The 26131-nt window shown below is 49.6% G+C and overlaps 1 protein-coding gene across 5 annotated transcripts in view; it reads right to left on the minus strand.

The window, feature by feature from the left end:
• SIPA1L3 (signal induced proliferation associated 1 like 3) overlaps positions 1-26131 on the minus strand; it is a 1632279-nt gene that overhangs the window by 365218 nt on the left and 1240930 nt on the right. The window lies entirely within an intron of this gene.

Raw genomic sequence — 26131 nt, forward strand, 5'->3', positions numbered from 1 at the left:
AACCCGTTTTGACAAGACTTTCATAGATAGTACTTGTCTAGAAACCTTGTCAGGGGAGAACAGAGGAAAGGACGAGAAAGAGGGAGGAGAGGTTGACACAGGAGGGCCAGAGGTAAAGGAACGAGTAGAGGGAGGAGAGGATGAGAGGGTGGACAGGAGGTCCTGGGTTTTAGAGGTGAAATGAGAAGCCAGAGCCATGCAGAGGGCCTGGGAGGGGACAGGAGAGGTAGAGACTGCAGCAGAATTGGCCAGCTCCTTGCAGATTTTAAAGGGTTCGGCCGAGTTGTTAGATGCCGCAGAGATGCAGGCCTGGATGTGGACTCTCTTCTTAGTGCGGACAGAGAGCCGGTATTGCCTTTGGAGCAGGTGGCAGGCCAGTTTGTGAGAGAATGCGCAAGAAGCTAGCCATTTCCTCTCAGCCACCCTGCACTTGCGTTTAAGGGTGACAAGGGGAGAGTCATACCAGGTGTTGCACTTGGCTTTGGGCTTCAAGCGGATCCTCATGACAGGCGCAAGAACATTAAGATTATCAGAGATAGAAGAGTGGAGCATGGAAAGGGCTGTGTCAGAATGTGAGTCAGCCAGAGATGGGGAAGGGGGAGAGAAAGTGGCGGCGAAAGCATCAACTGACGCACGCTTTATGGGTCGGATGACCAAGAAGGTAGATGGCAGTGCTGGAGTTGGCTTGGTCTGAGGGGTAGAGAGGGAGAGATGGGAGGAAAGGAGAAAGTTATCACTCCAGGAGAGAGGAGTGGTGAGGGGATAGAGAGGGGGAGGTCTGAGGAGATCAGAACATCCAGAAAGTGCCTTGAAGAGTGAGTGAGGCCTGAGGGGAGAATAGAAAGAGAGAGAGTCGCAGAGGTCATGAAAGAGTCCAGAAGAAGGACAGGAAGCATCCGGGTGGATGTTAAAGTCTCCAAGAAGGAGGAGTTGAGGGGTCGGGCCAGGAGGGAGGAGGAGAGGTCCGCCCACTCAAAGAGGAAGGAAGTGATCTGTCCAGGTGGCCGATAGATAGTAGCCACGGTAAGAGAGTGGCCAGGCGAGAGAGCCTGCAGACAAGGCATTCGAAAGAGGAGTAGGCCTGCATAGGAATAACAGAGGCAGGAATCCACTCCGGGAAGATCAAGACTACACCCTCTGCGGAACGGTTGGATATAGGCGCGGAGAGGGTCTTATAGCCATCAGGGAGGAAAGTGTCAAAGCTTGTGACAGAGCTGACCGTGAACCATGTCTCGTTGAGACGGAGGACATCAAGTTCAAGTTCTTCCAGGAGGCGGCAGATGTCAAGAGGTGCGTTTGACAGCTGAGCGACTGTTGAGTGGCAATATGGAGAAGGTTGCTAACCTTGAAAGACTTCTGGGGAGGGGTACAAATCAGAGGTATGTCCTGTAGAGGTGTAGAAAGAGCCTGAGAGGGGGCAGAAGAGGAAACAGGGGAGGGCAAGGTAGCCAAGCAGGATGCAGAGGGGGAGGCAAGGAAGCTGAAGAAGGGAGAGAAGGGACAGCAGGAGAAGAAAGGAAATTGATATGGTGTGGGAAACATCTATCAAAGAGGAGGAGGTTGGCCTGAGGGCCTTGGACCAAGACGGTGCCATTCAGCTAAACATTCATGATGACCTTAGAGGAGTTGAAGGGGGCCAGGAGGGCCTCTCACCGGGTGCCACCATTAATGGGAGAAGAAGAGAAAGGAGAGCGCACAGAGACCATATGAAGAATCCATAGGTCTGGCGAGGGAACGACAAAGAGGATGTCGGTGAGGTTGTGTCTGGAGGAAGCACTGGTATACGTGTCAGCGATAGGGAGGCCTTGGTTTGAGACCAGGATATCCTTTTTGAACTTTTTCCTACTAGACTTAGTGAGAAGAGCAGGATAGTCTATAGAGAAGCAGTTTGAAAAGATAGGAGAAACAGAGCACCATCGAGTAGGTGGGGGAAGACGAGAGAGGAAAAGGGGTGGAGGGGAAAGGTGAGGGTGGGGGTGGGAAGAGACACTAGGGGAGGATACAAGAAGGGGTGCGTGCAGAAAAGACCGAAAGGGTCAAGACTATAGTGGACGATTGACTACGTAGACAAGAGCTCAGATGGAAGAGCAGGCAGAAAACAAGGCAGTCTGGTAAGCAAATCAGGTTACCAGGACATCAGGAACACTGCAGTCATTAAAAAGAGAACGTAGAGGAGGGTGGAGCACAACAGAACAATATACAAAATAACAAAACAATCAACAAATGTAAATCTAGAAGGAAGAATGCAGCAGAACACAAAGCAATACAATGCAAAACAGGGCCGTCAATGATGTCGAGTAAAAGGGGCGCGTGGGTGCAGGAGGCTGGAGAAGGGGGGCACGAGGCACATGTGATAGGGAGTTGCGAGGGACCACACGGTCAGGGACGCGCAATGCGAGCGAACCGTACACACGCTGCGGTGCGAGAATAAAAGTTTAACAAATGCACAACTTACTGTGCCATGGAGCACCAATACTGGAGAAGTTGACGTTGGCATTGCCTGATGATGGTGGGGATGGCCTGTGGGGAAAAAGGGAGTAAACATATGTTTGTGCATGCTTACCTGCTGTTTGAGCAGGGGTTCTGGCCCTCGGTCCTTCTGGTCCGAATAGGTCCAAACAGGAATTGCCCTTGATCTAAGAGTCAAGAGCAGAAAATAAGAGGCAGGGCTAAGAAGGTGGGTGGGGTTTATGCCAGGTGAGGCTGGAGGGCTCCTTAAGTAGGAAAAAAAGAGCGGCAACAAGATGGGCCGGGCTTAGGCCAGGTGACCAATATCCACATCCAACAGACAAGAAATCTTATGCTGGATGTCCTGACCAGAGGTTCACTTTCTTCAACAGAAGGAAAAGATACTCTTGGCGGTTAGGAGAAGAGTGTCCATCAAATTGTGTGAGGAGGATATAACCTTATTTCAGGTCCTCCTTGCACCTATGTTATGAGGTGCAAAATTGCGATGGTAACCAACTGGCTAAGCCACAGCACTGATGGAGGATCAACCGATTGTACCTCCAAGGGAAGACCGTATGGACCTGGAATGCAAGAAGGGGTCAGAGGAAGAAGAGTGCGCCACATTGCCCAGAAAACCTAAAGGCAGGCAGATACGAGATTCTTGAAGATGATGATGCCGGCCATCCCCATGGACAAACGCTGAAAGCTCTTGACGCTACAACACAAACAGAGATGCTCTTGAACTACTTTTCTTGATAGCTAGATTTGTCTCAGTATAGGTGCTCTTTCTTCTGTCTTACGTGGACACCAACGAATTCCAGTTCAGGGGTAGTTCCCCGGGTTGTTTCTCCAAGCTGGGGTTAGTTATGGGAGGGGGTGGAGCATTATGCAAGTTTAAGTGCAGGTGAGGGTGGGGGGGGTCATGAGGGGCAGTGCCTCAAACAGCACCCAACACATGCAGGAATTTCTACCATGAGTAGATCCTCCTGTCGTGGTGAAAGAATTTGTAGCTGATAAAGTGAAGCTACAGAGGAAAAAGAAAATGCTGTTCGTTTTAGTGGGAATAGTTTGGTTTAATTTTTGAGGGATTTTGTTTTTAGTTTGAGCCATACCTGTGTACAGGGAGACAAAGCAAATATGGTTGGATGTCCTTCGACTGAACGGTAAAAGGGTCAAGACCTCATGGTCTACATTACATGTTGTTTACTCTTGTATAAGGCGAGTGTGGATGAGGCACGGATTCATGCTATAATGTCTCTGTAGTCTAGAGGCAATTGAATAGTGCTGAAATCTATGAATACAAGAGCCAGGCCATCAGGTTGAAAGAGCCTGGGTCATAGTAGAGGAATGCACTCTCGATCCAGGAAAGCAGATTGTGCCGAGGATGAAGCCTCATCGGGGAAGAGGAGGACAGGGTGAGAAAATCAGAGCACCAGAACTGTCTTAGCCAGGAAGGAGCCACTCTGATCAGGCTGCACTGATGCTGTCGGAAGACACTTAACACTCGCACCACCAGGGGAATTGGGGGAAAAGCGTACAGAAACCTCCCCTCCCAGGGGAACGTTAAGGCATCTGCCAGGCCTTCCCTATGAGGGAACCTGCTGGCAAAGGCCACACGACTCTTGTTGACATGTGTGGTGGAAAGGTCGTCTTCTGAAATACCCAGATGAGGGAAAATCCGGGAGAGTTGAAACTCCTGGAGCTCTCATTCGTGACAAGAATCTAGTTCCCTACTGCCGGGATCTGCCATCGTATTCTGAACACATGGCAGGTGGAAAGGAATGAGGAACATCTGCTGCTTCAGTGCCCAGTGCCACAGCATACGTGCTTCAGCAGACAGAAATAAATCATGTGCCTCCCTGCTTGCAAATATAAAACATTGTGGTCATGTCTGTAAAGATCCGAAATACTAGACTGCTGAAAAGTAAAAGGAAGGACTGCATGCAGCTCCAGAAGTTTTATATGGAGAGCCATAGATTGTTCGTCCTTAGATCCCCAGCATGCAGATCCCCTCCATGCGCACCCCAGCCCTCTAGTGAGATATCCAATGTGATGGTGACTTGGTGAGGGGGCAGGGGGTATTGAGTGACTTGAACAAGCTGAGTTTGGATCGACCACCAGCGCATTGACTTCCTGAACTATTCTATCAATGAGAACTTATCCTACCAGGAGCCTGAAGCTTGTCACGAGCGTGCATCGAGGAACTCCTGGTGAGGTCGCATATGGAGTCTGCACTGCTTCAGTAGGGGGATTCAAAAGGACATCTGCAGTAGGGACTGCAAGAAGTGGAAAGAAGCAGTAGACACCTGGGAGAGCCACAGAACCCTGGCAAGGAGCGATTGTGCTCTTTCCTCTGATGGAGTCGCTATGCAAAAGCACGTTTCCAGTTCACCCTCAAGTAGAGAGCCTGTTGAGATGGGGCCAGACAGGATTTTTGAAAGTTCACCAAGAACCCTAGAGACTGTAGGCATTGGATAGTCTGCATGGTGTGATGGGCAGCCATGGTGAATGATGCCACGTGTACCAGCCAGTCGAGATATTATGGGTAGACGTTTGCACCTGCTCGGGATAGGTGAGCCACTACAGGGGTCCGGTATTTGATGAAGACCCTCGGGTCGACCGAAGTCGGCAAGGTAGAGCCTTGAACTGGTAGTGGCAGCCTGCCACCATGAAGTAGAAGCAGTGTTTTTGGTGGATGGGGATGTGGAAATGTGCATCCTCTAGATCCAGGGGTGCTAGAAAAGGAGAAATTATTTACTGTAATGTTCTTTCTATGGATTCTTCTCCACCAGATTCCTCATCTGATAGATATCCTCATCGAGCTTTGCTGCTTCGGAAAATGTTTTGAGAGGGGGCTTAGTGGACCTCGACTCAGCCATCGATCAGTCTTGCTCGGTGCTTGATCATTGGCTCCGGACATGACGTCAGCTGCCATATGTGCCACGTCACTATGCCACAAACCTCAGTTCCCCCCATTTTTCCTGAGCTCGCCATGATGCATATGAAAACAGAAAGAGAATAACTGGTCAATTAGTCCATAAGAGGTTAAAACAACAATAAAATTCCAAAGCCAGAAAAAACCATGTGAAAGACAGCACAACTCGTTGCGTCAGAAAAGAATTAAGTTTTTCTTTATTTTAGCAAACATGCAAGACAGAATATGATCATCCAAGGACAACCACCAAGCCTCAACCCAAGAGGAAATGCGCACCAACCGTCAACTTTCTGAGAGTGGACAGACGGAAGGTGAGAGGAGGAATCTGCAGGAGAAGAATCCATTGAAAGAAACTGACATAATTTCTCCTTCAATGTACTGCCTTTCTCCCGCAGGTTCCTCATCTGATGGGCTCCCAAAGCAGTAGGGCAAAGGAGGCAGGCAGAACCTTATACTAGCAGATTTTGCAGCACTGCCCTGCCAAAACACGCATCCGCTACACGGGCAACATCTATACTGTAATGTGTAATGAAGGTATATAGTGAGGACCATGTTGCAGCACAACAATTATCCCTAACCGGGACCACCCTTTGTAGTGCAGTTGACGCAGAGATCCCTCTAGTTGATTGTGCCCTGATGCCAGACGGCAGCTCCCTACCTGCAGACTTGTAACCCTCTGCTATGCAGAAAATGATCCAGCGGGATAATGTTTGTTTCGTAACCACCAAACATTTACGTGCTAAAGAGAAGACTACAAAGAGTTGGTCAGTTTTCTGGAATTCAGACATCCTTGCGACATAGAAACTTAGGGCCCTTTTGAGATCCAGCCGATTGAAATGTTCCTCTTCCTTAGAAGGGTGCAGTGACGGGTAGAAGACTGGAAGGTCTATGGACTGCGACAGATGGAACTCAGACACCACTTTTGGAAGAAATCCAGATGTTACATTGAGTGAGACTTTCTCCCGAACAAAATGCAGAAAAAGCAGTTTGCAGCATAAGGCTTGCAATTCATTAACCTGCCTAGCGGATGTTTTCACCAATACGAAACCTGTCTTCATTTCCAATGGCTAGAAAGGAGCCGCCACCAGAAATGTCAAAACCATATTAAAGTCCCAATCTGGAAAAACAAAGCGAATTGGTGAAAACCTATTTACAAGGCCATTCAGGAATTGTGCCATCACCAGGATCGAAACATATGAACCTTGATCTTGGGACCTCTTAAACACAGACAAGGCTGCCAAATATCCTTTAACTGTGGTGACCTGAAGGCCTGCAGAGGTAAGTGACAGAAGGAACTCCATCACTGTAGTGGTGGGCAAGAGATCAGGTTAATCTCTCGTTCCCTGCACCACGACTCAAATCTTCTCCACCTGCATGCATACAAAGATCTTGTAGATGGTCTGCATGCAGCCAGCAACACCTCGAGCACCTCCTCGGAGAGGTCCCATTCATCATATCTCATCCTCTCAAGAGCCATGCCTTTCAACTGGGTTAGGAGATCCGGCTCCTAAAGCAACCAAACAGGTGGGCTGATGGTTAGATCCAGAAGGTTCGAGTACCACGCCCTCCTCGCCCAGTCCGGGGCAATCAGGATCATGGTTGCTCGAAACCTCTACAGTCTCCTGAGAACCCACAGGATGACGGGAATAGGAGTGAACATGTAGTGGAGAGGGAAGTTACAATCCACCAATTAACGTGTCCCCTAGCATGCCCTTTGCTTGGAATTTCCTCAAGCAACTGTCTGCACTTCCTGTTGGACTCTGTGGCAAACCGGTACACTGTTGGGATACCCCAGCGAGAGAAGACCTCCTCTAGGACTTCCTGAATTCGCGTGAGACCATGCTCTGCCAGCTCAGAGCATCCACTAAATTGTTCTCTGTTCCGGCCGGAGGAAATGCCGAAAATGAGATCTGATACTCCAATAGTCAGAACCACAGCTGCATCGCCTCTCTGCAGAGGGGGAGGTAGTGCACGCTACTGTGCTTGTTCAGATAGTGCATGGCTACCATGTTGACCGTCAGAATCAGGACATGCTTCCTCTCCAGAAATGGAACAAACGCCCTCAGGGCTAACCTGATGGCTCGCAACTCCAGCCTGTTGATGTGCCACCTGGCTTTCGTTGCTGACCAAAGGCTGTTCAACTGCAAATCTTCACAGCGAGTGCTGCAACCCTTCAGAGACCCATCCATGACCACTCGGGCATGAGGCCAAGGAGGCCAGAATGATTCCCCTGACATGAGATTTCTGCGGTCTGTCCACCAGATGAGGTCGTGGACCACTTGTCTGGATACCTTAAGGGTATCCGAGAGAGCTGCGAGGTGCTTTGACCACTGACCCCTTAGGAGCCACAGTAGGGATCTCATGCACCGGCTGGCCTCTGCCACTAGAAAAATACTGGACGCTATGAAGAGGCGAAGGAAGGAAGCCGCTGGTAATGTGGTGTGGTTTCAGAACAAGTCGACCATCTGTGCCATGCTGTTGACTCTCTCCTTGGGTGGGAAGGCATTCCCTAACCGGGTTTCTAGGACTGCTTCGATAAACTGTCACTGGCGTCACATGGGATTTCAAGTTCAGGGCGAAGTCCAGCCTGTGCAGTAGCAGACAGGTGTTCTCCAGATGAGAAAAAACCTTTCCCGCCGACTTGCCTTGGATCAGCCAGTCCTCCAGGTATGGGAAGACATGGACCCCGGATCTCGTGAGGTGAGCAGCGACTACCGCCATGAGCTTGGTGAAGACCCTTGGAGCAGAGGTCAGCCCAAAGGGAAGCACCTTGAACTGATAGTGCTTGTCCCCTATGAGTAACCTCAGGAACTTCCTGTGCTTTCGATTTATTTATCGGCACATGGAAATAAGCGTCCAGTAGATTTACTGACACCAGCCAGGCCTGAACTTCTAGAGCATGGAGAATTTCTCTCAACGTCACCATCCTGAATTAGTCCTTCCTCAGGAACTTGTTGAAGGTCCTGAAATCCACAATGGGATGGAGACCTCCTCCCTTTTTGGGCATCAGGAAGTACTGGGAATACCACCCCTGTCCTCTCTGCTCGGGAGGTACCTCTTCCACAGCTCCCTTCAACAACAGGGCTCACAGATCTTCCTGTAGCTCCTGTCCCAGTTGGATTGAAGGTGGTGGGGGTCTGTCCAGTGGTTTTCTTAAGAAGAGCAGACAATAACCTCACCGAACGAGCTGTAGGTCCCAGGCATCGGAGTTAACCTCCTGCCACTAGGGCAATGCTCTGCTAACCGTCCACCAAACCGGTAAGTTGTGGGAGGGGAAATCAAGGCGCTTAGGAGGTGGGGCCACTCCCACCACTGCTTGTTGGCCCTTAGAATCCAACATGCCCCTTCAGGAGCGTGAGAAATGCTTCTGCCCTTGCCTGGCTGGTGGGAGCTGTGCTTTCCTGCCAAAAGGCACAAAACGTCTATAGACTCTGCCCCTAGAAGTGAAGCTGAAGGCAGGTTTGGCCAGCCACACAGCCAGGCCCAGTGATTTTGCAGCAATTTTCGATTCCTTTAATTTCTCGAAGGATTCATCGGCCTTCTGACCGAAAAGAAAATTGCCCTCAGAGGGCAGGTTCAGTAACTTGCTTTGAGAAAAAGTACATTACAGACCGACTACCCCTCTCTAGAAGTCCTGTATGGGCACAGGTTTAAGTACAGCAGAAAGTGCTTACGTATTTCTCAGAGTTGTTGCCTCCCTGAAAACAATTATTTTAACTGAATGCCATTTTGCAAAAACATAAATCTCTTTAATGATGATTCATAAAAACATCTTAAAACACATTACAAACTTCTACTCAAACCAATCATACCTTTCATTCCATTCATCATTTTTACAAAAACGGGGTACTACAACTTAGATTTTCTTTGAACATACCGGTTATTCTTGATATGCATGACATAGGAAAAGAGCATTAGATTTTCCTTTTTAGGTCGACATATTTTTCGGCCCTTGATGGTGTACCACCATTGTCTGTGGTGGTCAGTAAAACAAATGTGGGGCCATCTTCAGGACGTTCATTATTTCTAGAAGATCAGTTTCGTTCCCCATTCACATAGATTGCCAAATCTAAAACATAGATTATACATATATTATAATGTGAAAGATATTTCCCAGTATGGTTGTTTAAAAGGTGACAGCTGGTCTGTGTTATCCTAGACCAATGCACTGTACCCACCTGTGGTCCACACCCTATAGTTAGGACGACTGAGCTTGGACTGCTGGGTGTAACCGTTGTTTATCATCCAGTGTCCAGAACCCTGAATGAAAGGGAACAGAGACAAGAAGGACCTAATGAGTTGCCTGTGAGTTATTCTTGTTCAATGTATTCCTATTAACTAGGGAACTTAATTAAAGATGGATGATGGACGCCTTGCCTGATTAGAACGTCAATCCACTCAGGTTTCCGTAACGATACCTTTCAAAAAAGGCAAAGGTGTTGGTATTGCCTTGGGTGATTCGGTAAACATACACGTGACGCTGAATACCTGTTTAGGAGTAAAACTCCTAAATCTCGCTTGACCGATTATTTTTAATTTTTTAATTTTGTACCCCAATAGTAGTGCGGGGTGTCTCACAGTCTCATACTGCAGTTACACCCAGATTTGCTTAGAGGACTATAACATTTTGTTTTCTTAGATACAGGGCAGAAATGATCTACTTAACATGGATCGCATTGCCTGGTAATAGAGCAGTGCTAGTTTCAAAGTGGTCATGGTAGTGTGTACGTTTACAAAAATGGCAAAATGGCAATCAGTTAAAATAATTGTTCCCAGGGAGGCAACAACTCTGCGAAATACGTAAGCAGTTTCTGTTGTACTTAAACCTGTGTCCAGACAGGACTTCTAGAGAGGGGTAGTCAGTCTGTAATGTCCTTTTTCTCTCTTTAGACTCTCCCTTCCAACAGACCTGACTCCCCGTCAACAAAAATTAGGGAGTACCCAATTCTCTTAACCCAGTAACTTGCTTTGGACATTAGGCAAAAAGCCTGACGACTTCAAATAGGCCTGCCTCCTCAGCGGTATAGGCAAAGCCATTGAACGGCCCATGCAGTCGGCCACTTCTAGGCCCGTTCGCAGCGAGTGCCTGGCCACCCCCCGCCCCCTGACCTTCCACCAGCTGTATGAAGCCCTCGCGCATTTCCGTCTCAGGGATATTGATATTTTATTTATATTGCGCTCGTATACAGGTGTTTAAGAGTGCAGCATTCTCCACTGCTTGCCAGAGAACGAATGAGTACTTCGCAAAATCACTAGCCACATTTGTGGCTTTGAGAGCCATGCTTCCTGATGTGAACACCTTTTTGGCCAAGGCATCAATTTTCTTTGCTTCTCAGAGCGGCGGCAGATTCAAAGTTGAAGAAGCTGATATGGTGGAGACTGTGGCAGCTTGTACAACAAGCTCTTCTGGGGAAGGGTGAGAGGAGAGGAATGAAGGGTGCCCTCTTGCCGGTCTATACTTCTCGGTCATGGTGTGGCTGACCAGGGGAATGGAACAGGGATGCTGCCACAGAGAGGCTACAGGACTGATTACTGGATTCAAAGGCATGTTGTGTTCCGTAACCGGACCATCGTCCAGTATATTCGTCAAGTTGTACCCTTGTACTGGCACTGCTGTAGACTGCAATCCCAAAGTGTCAATCACTCTTTCTAGCAATGCCCTGAACTTGGCATGGTTGTGCATATAGGGCTGACTTTGCTGTAACTCTAGGTCTGGTGAAACATCCAGACCGCTGGCATCGTGAAGCCCCTGTGCCAGTTAAAAAAGTTGAGCCTGGTGGGAAGTCGAACTTTTAAACTCGCCCTTTACGCAAATGATATAATGCTTCACTTGAGGCATCCAGTCCAATCAGTCCCTGCGGCCCTCCAGGTGATAGAAGAATTCGGACATTTCTCTGGTTTTAAGGTAAATGTGGGTAAATCAGTAATCTTCCCCTTTGCCCCGACACAGACAGGAACATCACAGAGCTTATTCCCCTGGGCCTCCAGATTCAGACAGAAGGGCGGAAATATCTGGGGATAAATATTGTTAGACCAGATGGTGACCTAAACCGGTTAAACTACGCCCCCTCCCCCCTGTTTGATAAGATCTTCCAGGAAATGGAGAAGTGGGGTAAAGGGCAGATATCGTGGATGGGGAGACTCAATGCAATAAAGATGAACCTTCTCCCCAGAGTGTTATATATGTTTCAGATGCTACCTCTAGAGGCCCTCGAAGACTACCTGAAAGAAGCCAAGAAGCATATAACTAAATGTGTGTGACAGGGCCAAAAACCCAGAGTGAGTTACGAGACCCTCACCCTCCCGAAGGAAAAAGGCGGAGTAGCCCTCCGTGAACTACAGGCCTATTATACAGCTGCCCAACTAAGAGCTTTTGCCCCCATTTTAGGGAGGACACGAACATGCAATGGGTTTATTTGGAGAATTTTCACCTGAGACCAGTAACAGTAGCGGAATGGTTAAGGGTCCCACTGGGCAGACTCCCGAGGCGGACTAGAGAGCACCCGATTATTGGGACTATGTGGAAAGTTTTTGCGGGGAAGGGAAAGAGAAATAGAGTGACCACATGGCCCTCACCACTGAGTCACATCTGGGCCCCACCAGTGAGGGAAACGATCCCTGGCCATGAACATTACCAATCCTGGTTTGAGGCGGGCCCGTGCAGGGTGGGTCAGCTGGTAAAGAAAAACACTTTCATGAGCATCCAAGAACTAGAGGAAGCACTGGGCATTGGCAGGTTATCCACACTCCTCTATTTAAGGTTAAAGGGGGTTTTAATGACGGAAAAATGGAAGCTGCTCATGCAGAGGTCACTTACACCAGTAGCGAAGGTCCTGGACACCCATGTAGATACTAAAAGCCTTATTTCACTCCTATATAGGGCACTCTTGACTCCCCGGGATGGAGTAACCAGGGGTCTCAGAGCGAAATGGGAGAGGGATCTGGGTTGTGGAATTGGGGACAGTTTATGGGTGCGACTGTGTAGAAGAGCATTTAAAACCTCAATCTCTTGTCAATATAAAATGCATGCCATAAAATTGTTTCACAGGTGGCAGTACGACCCGGATGCACTCTCCAGGATGTTCCCGACGGTCGCCCCAGATTGCTGGCATGGATGTGAAGAAAGAGACCTCTATTGGCATATGTGGTGGGCATGCCACAAAGTTCAGGCATACTGGTCAGAAGTGCTGAGTTGGGTTAAGGAGGCAGGTGTGGGGTCCTATCCTCTGGACCCGATCCTGGTCTATTTGGTCTTGAAAGAAGGGGTAAGCACTGGGATAAACTCCCTTACCTGGCGCATTTTCTGCTACTGGCGGCTATAGCTTGTACAGTCAGAACCTGGAAAAGGGCTTTCCTTCCCACAAAGCGAGAATGGGTTGGGGTGGCCAAGCACACACATAACATGGAAAGGATTACAGCAGCAATACAGGGGTCTAGTGTAGTAGTGGAAACAGAATGGCTCCAATTCCTTAATGCTTTTAGCGACCCTGAAAGCACAGACTGAAAACACAGAGGAACAATGACTCGGCCCCATTAAGTCATTTAGTTTGGTAAATTCCGACTCAGTCAATCACTCGGAAGCCGGTCAATCACTGATGGTTTTGTGTCCGGTCGGAGCTACAGACAAGGGAGTGTCTTGAACAAGCCGACAATGCTATCAGAGATTGTGCCTTGAGGGGGGGATGGAAGTAGGGGAGAGAGGGGAGGGGGGGGAGGGGGGGAACGTTGCTGGGTATTACATTTTGTATAAGGTTATTGGGGACATGTGCCCAGTTTGTTCATTATGGTGGTTTTCTTTCTCTCCACAAAACTAATCAAATAAATAAAAAAATAAAAAAAAGTTAAGCCTGGTCCTCAAAATAGTTGATGCCACCCGTTCCCATGAAAATTGGATCAACCTCTCCCTGGTCATCCATGTCATTGGCGTAGAAGATGGTTGACAGTGCTGAAAACATCAGTGCAAGAAAGAGGGGCAAAAGATTTGTCACTGAGCGCTTGTCCTTCGGCGCCGATGGTGTGGCTGTCGGTGTCGACCAAGGCTAGGGTGCTGAAACGCTAGCACCTTCAAATATTCGCGAGAAGGAACCAGCATCGAGGGCCTACGCGTCTTCTTCAGTGTCAAGCTTAAAGGTTTCCTTGACGGCAATGGCATCGGCACTGGGGCTTGTCAGGGGTAAATGGTAGGCCCAGCCAATGGCTTACCCTCCTCTTCCACTGATGAATCTGAGTTGTGACGGTGGCGCCTCCTTCCTGCGTGATGAGGAACAGTAGCTTCTACAATGGCACCATTTCTTCTTTCGCCAATGTCTCCCTTTTTCAGGGATAAACCCCTCATTCTCAGCCTCCGGGTACCATACTTTCGACCGAGCCAGAGATTTCGAAGGCGTTCCACCTAGAGCAAGCTTTACAGCCAGATTGTGCAAGGACCCTGGTTGCATTTTGGTGCACAACACACACCCCTTCGTGTCATGACCCATGCCGAGGCACCAGTGTCATATCTCACGCGGGTCGGTAACAGACATTTTGATCTGGCAGTGACCCTACAGTCTTAATGGCATATTGCAAAACCAAAATATGTGATGGAATAAAGAATGAGAATGTTGGGGACTTCAAGTGCCATAATGCCCTAGGTAGTGGGAAGAGGAGTTCAGAGGTACAGAACTGAAATGTGCAGCATAGTGTTTCTAACAATCACCTGAGCAGGAATTCTGACTATTTAAATCCCCCTCAGGTGCAGATGCAAGGGAGTAGCAGTAGTAGAAGTTGTTATTCATGGCTTTGTATGCAGCAGGGGCAGAACGAAGACGCTGGGACCACTGCGTGCCTTTGGCGGTTGAGGGTGCAGAAAGTGTCGTCAGCAGGAGAAGCCCAAACTGCAGAGGTTGCACAGCATGAAGCGCAGTGGTTGCAGGTTGCCCCATGGGAGAGAGGAGCTCTCCACACATTGTGTCCGTCTCCGGGGGCTGGCAAGCACTGAGAACCTAAGGAAGCAACGTGAGACTATGTCGGGAAAGACGCAAGGCACAAAGATACAACCTGAGCTGTCAGACGCTCAGAGTCTGGCAAGAAAAGACGCCACAGCAGCGGGAAACGCAGATGTGCAGAGAGAGACTGGTAAGTTGGCCTTGGACAGGTGACCTCAGGGCACCGAGTCATAGACCACTAGCTGTAAACAGTCTTTTTGAACACCGAATTAATGATACAAAGCAATTTTGGCTTAACACACACGCTGAGTGAAAACAAAACAAGAACGTTTCTGATTACTATGCAAGTAAAAAAAGTGTTTTTATTGACATTTTCTCACAAGACAATTTCGATACATGTTGAATTCACAGTATCCTTCTGCAGTTTCTTCATGTAACAATTAAAAGATAAGTGCGAAGCAATAATCAACTCCGGTTTTGTGTATTAACCCCCTCCCTCCCCAACCTCCCCCATGCCACCCCTTAGCCACTCATCACATTTCATTGGATAAGACCCAAGAACAGTATGCAAATTGACGATCAGCAGTCTTATATTGATTCTGCGCTGGTTGCCGTTATTTTCTTTTTCTTTCTCGCCATAACACACAACATAGATGAGTAGTACAAAGCATGGGGTAAATAATTGACTGACATTGTAGGGCCCTGCCCATAGCTTTACTTGTTGGCTGCAGTGATAATTAGGTCCGATTAGTCTGTGGGTTCCCAACATGTAGTATAATAAACTAGGAAGGGTAACCATATCATGTCAATATTTTTGCGCGATTCGTTTACAGCTGCCATGAGGCTCTCCATTTCATAAATGGCGTGCGCTTTCAATAACCATTCCTCTTTCAAGGGGAGTGTGGCTGATTTCCATTTAATGGTCAGGCACACTCTTGCTGCTAGTAACAGATTGCGTGGCAAGTGGGTCAATTACTCGTATGTTTCATCTTCCTCCGATTCTACGCCGAACACCACCAGTATGGGTGCCAGCTCCCCGAGGACCCCATCTATGGCTCGGATCCATCCCAGCACTTCCCGCCAATACACCTGGGCCTTGTCGCATTTCCACCATTGGTGCCAGTAATCACATCGTTCTCCGCAGGCAATCCAGCAGTAGGGAGATGTCCCGGGGAACATTTTGGACAGCTTTAGGGGTGTGTAATGCCACCTCATCAGTAGCCGTGCGTTGTGCATTTTGTAATGCAAGGAAACTGATGCCGTCCACACCGCCCTCTATATACCCTTCCATAACTCTGAGCTTCTATAGCTAGATCAGCTTCCCATTTAACTTCTGACGGTGAGCGTTGACAGTGACCCTTGAGATCAAGGATTTGTACATTTTTGATATGAGACCTCTCGACACTTGGGGGGGAGCTTAAAATTAGCTCAAACGGTGTCAGGGAGCGTTTTAGGGATTTGCCCCACCTAACGTCGTGCAGGGCGCTCCTTAATTGGAGAAAGAGCATGGGGGGGGGGGACTTCTACGCCCTGCAGATCAGTCTTCAATTCTTCCCTGGTGGTGAATACCTCGTTTTTCGACAGCTGTCCAGCCCGGCTAAGACCCGCTTCGTACCATGGCTGAAATCGCTGGACATCACTCAACAGATCTTGGTTGGGTGGAGACCAAATACAGCTCAGGGGTGAAAACCAAGTCGTGACACCCTGCATGGCTCGAGATGGACACCAGAGGGACCACAACACCTTGAGGATGGGGTGCTTTCTAATTCTTTGTGTCATGGCTGATAGTGGGACCCATAATCATTCTTCCAGCGTGACTGGTGCAAAAATATCATTTTCTATTGCCACCCACTGTTTTTCTGGGTTTTCCCACAAGGTGGTCTGGGAGAACTCAAAGTGGTGTTGCTCTGTAATATTCTCCTAGGTCTGGGAAGCCCATATCTCCCTCCTCCTTGGGTCGGATCAATGTGGAGTACGGGATTCTTGCTCTTTTATCTGCCCATAGAAATCTTAGTAATGTGCACTTTACCTCTGCCAGGAAGGACTCTGGGACCAGAACAGGGAGGGATTGAAATAGAAATAAGAACCATGGAAGGATGTTCATTTTTATGGTGGTGAAACGCGCCGCCCAAGACATGGGCAGTTTTTGCGAAATCTGGAGATATCGTTTTGAATAGCTTTCCATAGTGGGGTGTAATTGGCTTCAAAAAGGTCGGGAAGGGAGACTGTTATATTTACCCCCAAATAACGGACGGAGTTAGTGTGTACCTGGAAGTTCCAGTCTGTTTTCAAACGCTCCACTAGTTCGGCATTGTCTTTTAGGGGGCTGCTATGGTTTTTTGTAGGTTAGCCCGAAAACCCGAGAGGGCACCATATCGTGATAGTTCTTGGAGGAGAGCGGGGATGGAGTTTGATGGTTCAGTGAGATATAGGAGAATATCGTCAGCAAACATTGCTAATTTATATTCTTTACCCCCCCCCCGGGGATACCCCTGATCGTGGAATTAAGACCGAATGGCCTGGGCAAAAGACTCTACCACCAGGGCAAAGATAAGAGGGGAAAGTGGGAATCCCTGCCTTGTGCCTCGAGTGAGGTTAAAGGGGTGCGGTGAGACTCCGTTGATTGAAACCTTGGCTTGGGCAGATGGGTACAGTGCCTTTGCCCTCTGTATCCACGCAGCCCCCAACCCTGCCCATTTCAGGACCGCTCTTAAAAAAGCCCATTCCACCCGGTCAAATGCCTTTTTGGCGTCTGACAGTAAGAGGGGGTCTTCTCCCGCTTCTCGAAGTGTTGCCATAAGGTCAAGGGTTTTTCTAACATTATCCGCCCCTTGCCGACCTCTTACATAGCCTACTTGGCAAGTATGGACTTGTTGGGGAACCTGAGCAAGGCGGGCGGCTAGTATGCTGGAGTAGATTTTGGCGTCTACATTTATTAGGGAGATTGGCCGATATGATGAACATTCTGTGGAGTCCTTACCTTCTTTGGGGATTACAATAATAATAGATTCGGTGAAGGATTTGGGGGCCTGTCCAGACTCCAAGATGGAATTGAATAGTTTGGCAAGAAATGGGGCAAGTGTGTTGGAATTTGTTTTGTAAAAAGCCGGTGTGAATCCGTCTTGCCCTGGTGCCGAGCCTGCCTTGAGAGCCGAGATAGCTCCCTGCATCTCTATTGCGTTTCTAGATGGTCTTGAGCAATAGGTGGGTGGGGAAGGGCAGTTAAGTATTCCTCAATAGACGAGTGGGTGCTGCTATTCACAGCTGTGTATAGTTCCGAATAGTATTCAGAGAAGCGATTTACTATGTCTTGTGGGTTCGTGAAAGGGATGCCCGACTTGTCTTTAGCTTTAAACACTGCTCTGTCCGCTCTCTGTTTCCGAAGCCTGTTCGCTAGCATCGTGTGGGCTTTGTCGCCCTTTTCAAAGAATTTTTGCTTAAGATATTTAAGTTGTTTAAGAGCCTTGCCATTCCATATGTCTTTTAGTTCTTCCCTCATCTTTCTAATTTTCATTATGGTGTCGTCGTCATTTGTGGGATGCTCCCTAAGGGTGCGTTCTAGCCGAGTGATGTCCCCTTTCAGCTCCCTCTCCCTGAGCAGCCGTAGCCTCTTCTTGGCCGCCCCCTCTGATATCAGGAATCCCCTTATTGTGGCCTTCCCCGCCTCCCAGACCGTGTTCAAAGGCATACCGTCGGTGTCATTAATTTCAAAGTAGTCATTAATGGCCTCGGAAAGGGTTTCTTTAAAGATCGGATCCCTACATAGTAAGTCATTACACCGCCACCGGCGGTCCGGGGTTGGGAGGGGGCTGAGGTCCAAATATAGGGTGCATAGATCGTGGGCCGTCCAAGCCATTACCTGGATGAATGTTCCTAGAATATCACTTTCATTTTCAGCCCCTAACAGAAGGTAGTCAATTCTTGAAAAAGTGTGATGTGGTGGTGAAAAAAAGGTAAAAGATTTTTCTCCCGTGTGTGTTGTGCGCCAGGTGTCTATCAAATGGTGTTCTCTTAGCTGACTCAATAATCTACTGCCTTGGAGATTGCTTGGGGGTAGGGTGTTCTGATGTACAGGGTGCCAGTCGCCCTCACGGTCTGCCGCTACATTAAAATCTCCCCCACAAATCAGTGTACCCTCCCTCCAATTTTCAAGAAAGTCCAACAGGGGTTCAAAGAAGCCGGATGGCCCTTGGTTGGGGACGCAGGCAGCGTACAATGTGACAAAGCGTGTTCTTAATTTACCTTTAAGTGCCACATATCTCCCTTGCGTGTCCCTATGTACTCAGTCAATCTGAATTCCCAAGGATTTACGTAACAGAATGCCCACACCACCCTTCTTCTGTGGGCCAGGTGCCCAGATTGCATCCCCTATACCTTTTCCAAAGATCTTCCTCTCTTCCCCACCGATATATTTTGATTCCTGTATAAAGAGGACATCGAGTTTGGATTGTACGAACTGTCGCGTAAACATTTACCTTTTCTGTGGGGGGTTCAGGCCCTTAATGTTGAGGCAGCCGAAGACTATGCCATCAGAGCTAGCCATTTCTCCAAGTAAGAATAACGGTCACTGGCCCATTGCTTGTTTGACCCCTTCCCCCTGTGGTGAGGTTGAAATTCAATTGCCATGTTGCAGAGTGTGTGCAGAATCTTCATGTGCCGTAGGCCTTATGCCCTGAATGGATGAGTGAAGCCCTCTCCTCTCCCCACCTCCCCCCTTGTGTGAGATGCTGCTTGGTGCATTCTCACTTGAAAAAGAAAGAAAAAGACGCCCTAGTTCAAAAAGGGCCACTCTGGGAGGGCCCCTCTCCGAACCCTAGCTGAAACCTTAACAATCGTGCAAGGAGGGGACAATTTGTATGTAAATGAGGACTAATGTATAGTGAGCCCCTGGAATTTAACATAACTTGCAAATTACAACCCATGACAACAACTATCAAACATCAGTAGGGCACTGCAGTGATGGTTTTAAAAGGAGTTGGAGCACATTAACATAGCACCATCAGAGAGAGCAGTGTAGGTAGTCTAAGGAGTGTTCAGTTGTTTGTATTTCCATTTTTGTTGTGCTCGGCCTCTTCTTGGGGGTTTGTCGGTTAGCTCGCCGCGGGCTTGTTGGCTCTCTTCGGCCTTCCGTATCGGAGCCTGCAGCTGGACCTTGTAGGTGGCGGCGGGCCTGCTGCGCCTCTTCCACTGAGATAATCCTAAACTCTTCGCCGTTGTACTCAAATGAGAGAGAGAAAGGATGGCCCCATCGGTACCTCACACCCTTTTCCTGCAGCCAGATCGTTAAGGGTCGGCATCCTCTTTTTGCCAGTGTCATTGCAGAAAGACCTTGGTAAAGCTTTACTTTCGACCCTCGAAATTCAGTCGTGTCTTTTGTTCTTGCTTTCTGCAGAATGTCTTGCCTTTGCGCATAGTAGTGACATTTGACAAGGACCGAGCGGGGACCTTTCGGCGGAACTCCCGCCCTGTGCACTCCATCGAACCTGAGCTTCGGGGAATTTGTTTCATCGTAAAGAGTCAGGATTAGGGACTTCACTATGTTCTCCAGGCTTGAGGGGGTCTTGCCTCGTTCTTCCTCCAGACCCATTATGCGGATGTTGGAGTGTCGCTCTCGATTTTCAAGGTCATCAATTTTGGATTCCATATCACGTTCTTTTTGCTCCAGGTCCAGGAGTCTGGCATCATATTGCATAGTTGCAATGTCACCAGATTGCTGATTGTTCTTGACCGCTTCTAGGCGGTCCTCCACCTTAGCCACTTTTATTTATAAGTCAGAGACTGTTTCAGTGAGGCTATTTTTCATTGACCTAATTTCTCAGAGCAGAAGGCGAATGTTGGATTTGGTTGCACTGTCGCAGCTGTTGCCTGGGATATCCGAGGAGCTCTGAGCTTCTTCTGTTTCCATAGTTCTGTTGGTATGTCTAAACCTCCGCAGGGCTGTCAGGGTCCATGGATCCAGCCTCGTCTCTGGCGGAGCACCTACGCTCCTGTTGCTACAAGACAAACCGGTAGGCCAAGGGGCGACTCTTTCCTTTATTCGTGTTGCTGTGATGAAGTTTTCCGTTGGTTAGCTAGTACTTCCCTCGATTCGGTAGTTGACCAGACATTGTCATTGCACCTGTGACACTTCTTTAAACTCTGTTGCCTCCTGCGATTCTGCTCACCGTTGTCCACTCTCACCCTCCTAGTTCTCTTACCAGTTTCCACTGAGGCAGGCGAGGTATACTGCTACGGAGCTTTCTCAGCGCTACAAGGGCTGCACTTTCCGTGGGGCGCTGCCGGCAGTTTTAGGGTCTCCTACAGATGTTTAGTGAGGGTGGTGGGCTCCCGCAGGGCCTCACGAGCACTAGGGCCGCTGGTGAGGGTGTCTTGCTGGTCACCGGGGCCAGGAGCCGGTCCGTAGGTGAATTCTCAATATTTGGTGCGAGTCCTGGGCACTGGATTTCACTTAATTGTGCCCCTCTTTTTGGGAAACTTTGCCCTTTTATCTTACATTGAGGAGCTGTTGCTATTTTGGCTGTGGGTGTGGAGGGCTGTGTGAGGGATTTTGGCCCCCTTGTATTTAGTTAAGGTGGGACTGTACTTTTGTGGGGATCCGTGAGTGAACAAGTCCCAGGCTTAATCTGCTTTCCATGTAAGTTTCTTTATTTTTCCCTTCCCTTCCCTTTATTTTTACAGGGGGGGCGGGACCGCGCCTCCCCCTGTGCCGCCGAGCAAGTATCTGATGCCAGGCGTTGGTTGAGATGGCCCTCCGCGAGGACGGGACGGAAGATGTTGAGACGCCCCGGCGTGTGCGGGGGGCGCAGGGAAGGGAGAGAGGGGAGGGGGAGGGGGAAGGGAGAGGGAGGACTCTCCCTCGAGCGCGACTCGCTCAGCCCAGTGCTGCCTTTGCTGTGAGGGGACCTCAGGCGGATTTCGACAAGGGGGGGGGGGGGGGTGGGGAAGATGGATTTCACCCACCCGCGGGAGCCCGCTGCTTACCCCTGCCGGGTCGCTCCCACCGGCTCTTGTCACTTCGGATGGCCTCCGTATCGACAGACAGGCGGGTCGCGTAGGCAAACCAATACCCAATCTGTGCTTTGTCCTTCCCATTTCCGCACCATTCCGGGGGATGGACCCTCCATCTTTATGCTAGGCGTTGAATCGCTGCTGTCGTGCTGGTTTCTCCGACGGAGGTGTTACCTCGCTGCTAACGCCGCGTAGTGTAGATGGCGGGTGCCATTTTTTCTCCCTCCATCCTGGCCCTCTCACTTTGCTCATGCAGTGCCTGGGAGCTACTAAAAACTGCAAATTATCACAGTTCCTCTGTTTTTTTCAGTAAGGAATTTCCCCTGCAAGTACCAACTTGCCCTCTGATGTATTTTTCCTGGTTATGTCCGTTTCAGCCTTCCTTGCATTGCCTAAAAACGAACATTTTACGGGCTCAACGGGGGAGACAGTGGTTTAGGCGACCATCACATCTGCGCCCCCTGGTGGCGTCGATAGAGTGAACTTTTAATCATCATTGCCCAAAGAAGGAGGGGGCAGTGTTAAACCCACAGAGTGACCACCATTGGCAGAATAAAGAAGATGCAATATCAGAACAAAACCGTAACCAGTATTGCCCAAACCAAGAGGAGGCAATACGTGAATCAAATAACATCCAGCATGGCCCAAGCCAAGGAAAGGTCATTAGAAAGAAAAGAGGAATCAGATTTCTTGGAGGGAGAAACTGGAATCAACAATTACCTGATGTGATAATGAAAACTCAGAATTGGCAGGAAAGAACCCTCCTCGTGATCCTTGCCCTCCAGGAATGGAAGTGAAGGGCAAGCCTGCCCCCCACCGGAGACTTGTGGATCTGGATGGCAATGTCTGTTTTTTACCCTCTGAGGCTGGTGCCTGGAAAAAACCCTTGTGCAAGGATTTGTGCTGCTTTCTCCTGTGCTAGCTAGGGGATCGGTAGGGCTGTCTAGCTTGTCACTCCTGAAAGCCCCTGAAGCCACCTAAGGTACCAGCTCTATCAAAGCGTGGACGACTTTGGCTATAGGCCTTCGGCGTAGATTTTGTCAGAATTGACAAGGACTTAGCCTTTTGCAAGCTTTTTTTTGTCCAGTTCTTCGTCTGTGGTCGAATGAAACAAGCACCCCCTCCCCCACTCAAATGGCAGGTCTAGAGCACGCTCCTGCACATCAGGGTTAAACTTGGTCGCTTTAAGCAAAGCTATTCTCCTCATGTCTGTGGTGGCACATTTCGCTCTGCCAGTCATATACATAAGGCACAAGGCAGTAAAAGAACAAGTTACGATCTTACCTGGTAACGTTCTTTCGATGGGATGGTCCGACGACGTATTCCATATCTATGACAATCACCACAGCTGTGCTGCTTCGGATAATCTTTCGGTGTCTGCGTCCTGCGTCGGTGACGTCGATACGCTGTCCTCGAGGGCCTCCGTCGAGCTGACGTCACCGGATGTTATAAGTAGGACGCACGACGCCCGTAGCCTCAGTTGTAGTTTTTTTCCCCAGAACGTGTGGCACCAAACCCCTGCCAGTATGACCACAGAAAGCCTTGCGGAAACGCAAGCTGCAATCGCATAAGAAATTCTGTAGCGGGGCAGGTAGGGAGGGAGCGATATGGAATATGTTGTCGGACCATCCCATCGAAAGAACGTTACCAGGTAAGAGAGTAACTTGTTCTTCGAGGGGATTGGGTCCTCCGACGTATTCCATATCTATGACAGACTACCAAAGCAGTACCAACATATGGAGGAGGGAAAAGAATTTAGAATATAGAAATTTAGAATTAACAATCAAATTGCAGAGTAAAGGACCGCCTTGCCGAAGGCCAGATCCTGCCCATGGATAGAATCGAGGAAGTAGTGACTGGATGGCGCTAGAGGGCCAACCAAGATGGCGACTCCCCTGTATGCTCTCGGCTACCTCCCACATGAATCCTGTTTAATCGCCACAATCCTGAGGCGAAATCACCAAATACGCAAGAACAAACACCATTCCAGCGCGGCACTTCATCCCTGCCAAAAATCCGGAGCAAATCAGCCTCGCGTTCCGCGAGATATCTGCAGCCGCACAATCGCGAACCACGTGGGCCCCTGGAACACCGAGCCGCTTGCCATCAAACCTCCGAGGACTGGTAGGAGGCCGCACAATCGCGAACCACGTGGGCCCCTGGAACACCGAGCCGCTTGCCATCAAACCTCCGAGGACTGGTAGGAGGAGCCGCGTACTCACCCGTGAGACCTGCCGGGTCCAGCAGCGGGGAGGTGGCACCGGTGGGCAGCACGAGAGTTGGCCCGCTGCGTGCAACCCTCCACGCCCCGCGGAGCCTCGAGGTGCCGAGCAACCCCCCGGCCCCCGCCCGAGCCAAGCCGCACCCAGCCCGCCTTCCCGAACGCACGGTGGAGACGCCCGGGACGGTGGTGGCGCTTCCCCGACCGTGCGGGGCAGCTGCAAGGCCCCTCCTAGTGCGGCACGCAGTGGCAAAAATCTGCCTGTTTAACACCAGAAACCAGCGACACCCCTTAAGGGAAAAGGGAAAAGAACTTGGGGAAAAGAACTTGGTCCGAAGACTGATAGCTACTAAACCCCACGCTGCGGCCCATTACCCGTGCACACTTTGCCAGCGCCCCACAGGGCACACGCAGCAACCGGACACAGCTAATCCGTCCCGCCTCGCGGACAAGGCATAAAACGTAAAAACTGGGTGCTCCAACCCTGCCAACGACAGCACAGGACAAATAGCCGAACGGCACCCACATATCCACCAAGGCCAAGATGGGGAAGTCAGACAAGTCCCAGAGAAAACTCAACTTTGACGCGGGCCCAGCTCCCAAAACGCCCAGACCGGATAACCGCCCATAATCCCCAACTAATCCATCGGAGGAAGAACACCTGCAACAACCAGACATTAGGGAAATCTTAATGAACTAAAAGCAGGGATAGGCGGCTTGGACTGCAAGATAGACTCGCTCTCGTCCAAGGTGGACCTGCTGCAACACCGCCTCGATAAACACAGCGACAGGTTAGACTCTGTCGAACAAAGGGTATCAGATCTGGACGACGGCACAACAGCACTCACCACCCGAGTCTCCACGCTTGAGGGCCAAATGAAAACTGTACTGGCTAAAAATGAGGACTTGGAAGGCCGCTCCAGATGAAATAATATAAGGATAGTCGGAGTCAGGGAGCAACAACTACCAAACAAAATGGAGGAGCACATCGAGAAACTATGCACCGAGCTATTTGGCCCGGCTGTTCTGTCGCAATTATTCGTGGTGGAAAGAGCCCACAGGATCCCTGCAACAAGACCCGTTCCGGGGACACCCCCCACCCGATTATCGCCAAGCTCTTAAGCTATAAGGACAGGGACGCGATTTTAAGAATGGCAAGAGAAAAGGGCAAACTCCACTTCGATGGGGACGACATTCAGTTTTATCCGGACTTCTCTTCGTCAGTCCAAGCCCAAAGGAGATTGTTCGCCCATGTTAAACACAGGCTGCGCGACAACCAAATCACGTATTCGATGCTCTTCCCTGCGAGACTACGCATTCACCTTGAGGGAAATACTCACTTCTTCAACTCCCCCGAGGAAGCCACATTGTTCCTTGACAGACAGGGATGTAAACCCTCAAACCAAAAGGCCGGATCTGCGAGCAGAGAAAGGGCGGGGAGAATCCTGCCTTGATGAACACCTGCGCCACGGATCCGAACCAAGAAGGAAACAAGCCATCAGGGCAATCTTCGCAATCGGGAGGTTGGAAGGCCACCTGTGCCCAGTGCACAGCACGTTTTGTGTTCTAGTTGGGGGAGGGGGTTCCAAACGGACAAGTTGGGGGTTGACCGTGTAAGGAAAGTTGTTCTAATGTTGTTGTTGTCCAAAGTGCGCGCCATGCTCCACCGCCCAGCCGCAGGCCTTGCCCCGGGCCCCGCTGCCACCCTTCACGCGCCCTCCCATCTGATGTAGTTCGCATGAGACCCAGTCGGCCAAAGTGCCGGGACATCACCGAGGAGAAGTCTACCGCTACTCCCTCAAACGGGTTCCATATAAAACATCATCGTGCCAATTCAAAGTAGCAACCTAGAACATTAGAGGGGGCAATATCCCAGCCAAGACACGTAAGATCCTGCAGTTGCTCAGACGGCACAAGATAGAGGTGGCAATGATTCAAGAGAACCACCTTTTACCTCAAAATGAACACCTGTGGGCCCGCAATTGGGGATGCCACCGTTACTTCTCTTCTTACTCATCTTACGGCAAGGGAGTCGCAATCCTCATTCACTCTTCGCTAGGTTTTCGTTTGATCAAAACGGAAAGGGACAACGATGGAAGAGCACTCCTGGTTCGAGGGGTTGTGGAGGGAGAGGAGGTGGTTTTCGTCAACTCCTACGCCCCTAGCACAGACGGCGCAAACAACTTTGACTGGGTGCTGTTCCGCCTAGCGCAAGTGCGCAACGCAACCATAATCTGGGGAGGCAACCTGAATACACATCTCGACCCACAGAAAGATAAGTCACAGCTACAACAGCAAACCCATCCAAGGCCAGCCTACAAGTGCAGGAGATCTGCAAAGCATTCGACCTATCTGATATATGGAGGAACCAGAACTGGGAAATCAGAGACTACACATATCCCTCAAGCGTCCACAATATAATACAAACTCTTGCATCGATTATTTGCTAGTCTCCGCACACAGCAACTCTTGCATCGATTATTTGCTAGTCTCCGCACACAGCAACTGGCAATGGGGCAGCTGCCAAATACTCCCCAAAACATTCTCGGATCACGCCACGGTAATACTCGAATGCTGCTTACCGGCTACCAGACC

This window comes from Ambystoma mexicanum, chromosome 2p (assembly GCF_040938575.1).
Source record: "Ambystoma mexicanum isolate Mex_15411 chromosome 2p, UKY_AmexF1_1, whole genome shotgun sequence".
Lineage (NCBI taxonomy): Eukaryota > Metazoa > Chordata > Amphibia > Caudata > Ambystomatidae > Ambystoma > Ambystoma mexicanum.